At 39.4% G+C, this 2,343-nt stretch overlaps 1 protein-coding gene across 1 annotated transcript in view; it reads right to left on the reverse strand.

Moving 5' to 3' along the window:
• The window catches only part of Lyzl6 (lysozyme like 6), a 12,682-nt gene extending 10,722 nt beyond the window's left edge, over positions 1-1,960 (reverse strand). Inside the window, exon 1 of the mRNA XM_004635321.2 lies at positions 1,888-1,960. The gene's annotated coding sequence lies outside the window, so the exon portion shown is untranslated. The remainder of the gene's footprint in view (positions 1-1,887) is intronic.
• Between the last annotated feature and the right edge of the window lie 383 nt (positions 1,961-2,343).

Raw genomic sequence — 2,343 nt, forward strand, 5'->3', positions numbered from 1 at the left:
CCCTTCCTTTTTTCCTATCTTTTCTCCTTTCCCACATCTTCGTATCTCATTAAGAAGTTTCTGCATGTCAAAAGAAATCACCAACAGAGTGAAAAGACAACCCACAAATTGGGAAAAAATTGTAACCCAACAATCAATGAGACAAAGGACCCCTATCTAAATTATATAAAGAATTAAAAATATTTGGCCCCAAAATTAAAAGACCCAATCCAAAACGGGGCATCTGAGATGAATACACACTCCTCAGAGGAAGAAATACAAATAAATACATGAAAAAATATTCCACAGTACTGGCCATTTGAGAAATACAAATTAAAACAACATTGAGATACCATCTCACCCTAGAAAGAATGACTATCATAAAGAAATCAACCAACAACAACATAGCTTAAGAAGTAAAGCTCAAATAGTACCCTGGTGCTATGTGACACTGCTATGTCATTCACCTCACTTCATCTCCGCAGGCGGGCTCTGTTTCATCCCACATCATCACAAGTACAGTACATTAAAATATTCAGAGAGGGCTGGCCAAATAGCTCAGCAGATGAAAGAGCCTGAAAGCAGGCACAGGGGCTGGGGGCTTGATCCCCAGGCCTGCTATGCCAGCCCCACCCCCAGAGTGCACTGAGACAGCAAGTGAGACTGGACGTGGTGGTACGCGGCTGTAATCCCAGCTCTTGAGAGGCTGTAAACAAGTGGATCAGTGCAAGTCCGATCTAGTAGTGAGAACCTAAACACCTTGTAGACCCTTCCCTAAAATAAAATAAAAAATTTTTAAAAAGATACTGAGAGAGAGAGAAAGAGAGAGAATACTCAAGTAATTTTTATTACAATATATCATTATAATTGTATGTTTTATTATTAGCTATTATTATCAATCTTTTACTATGCTTAGTTTATAAATAATTTTTTCTTTCAGATATGCAAGTGTAAGATATTCCTTTGATACTATCTGATTATTCTATACCACTGGAGCAAGGAGGACAGTGTCTGACACAGACAGCAAGAACACAGCATTGGGAGGAGCTCATTTTTTTTGTATTCCTTCCCTCCCCACCTATTGGCATATCTAGAATGTTAGATCATAGAAGGCTCGTCCTTGTTAGCAGGGTTGTTGTCTTTCCTGAAAGCCATTTACAGGGAATTGTGTTGCAGTGTGAGACCTGGGAATCTTTCCAAAGCCTGTGTCTTTCGTGGTGCTACAGTGCTTCAAAACCACTGATGATGTCTCCTGTAAACTTTAATACACCTTAGATAATGCAAACCATCTAGTCCACTGCCTGATTACTTTGAAGCTTTTCCAAGGCATCTTTTGTCACTCCCCAAAAATAGATTTCAGAAACAAAGGACTCCTGTCCTTTCCCTAAACCAATGACTAAGCATCCATTCCTGAGCTCCTGTCTATCCCCATTTCCCCAAAATGTAGTCAGATGTACTCAGTGGCTGTCATAAGTCACTGCTGCAAAACTATAACAGAATTTGCCCTGGTGTGATTCCAGGTAATTACTTTCTTTAATTTGTTATTCTAGGAGCTCAACTCCTCTGAGATTCATATTCCCTTAAGCCCAGAGATGTGTAAAATGAAACATATGTAGTGCAGACACTGATTATGATCAGGATGGCCATGACTTCACATGCCTATACTGAATAAAGGGAAGGGGATCTCAAGGGAGAGCCTTGGAGTAACTCTCAGGCATCCTTGGTAAGCTGAGAATAATGAATACTTGATCATACATTTCCTTCCAAGCTGAAGGCCATTTTCCCAGACTGTATCATGTTCTGTGGGATAGTTTTTAAATATAAAACTTTTCTATTATAAACTTATCTACCTCTCAGACCTTAAAGTGAACACTGAATTTCAGAAGCACTGCCCTATGTGATTCTCACATGTACTCCAGATTGACAGCTTCTGGTTTCATAAGCCAGGAAGGTAGGAAGTTCATCTCATCATCAATGGAACGTCTTCCAGTGATGTCTCTGATTGAGATTCTTACTCGCACTCTTAACACCAGACTGGAGCTTCCTTGATTACAAGAGAAGCAAAATTTTAAGAAACCAGGGATTATTTTCAGTAGACACTTTTCCTACTATAATGCTAGCAGACTGTATTCAAGTGTAAATACAATTAGTGCAGCTGAATTAAGCATTATCAAGGTGAAGACCCATGAGTTGGCTTCAACTATGCATGTTTAGGAAACATTCTTATATCTCTTAATATTCCCCTTCTCCTTTGTCAGATTTGAAATATACTGTAGCATATTAATACCAAGGTTTTTTTAGAAAGCAAGATCATACCCCCCTGTGTGTGTGCATGTGTGTGCACGCGTGTGTGTGTGTGTGTGT

The sequence above is a fragment of the Octodon degus genome, unplaced genomic scaffold, assembly GCF_000260255.1.
Source record: "Octodon degus isolate 3935 unplaced genomic scaffold, OctDeg1.0 scaffold00072, whole genome shotgun sequence".
Classification (NCBI taxonomy): domain Eukaryota; kingdom Metazoa; phylum Chordata; class Mammalia; order Rodentia; family Octodontidae; genus Octodon; species Octodon degus.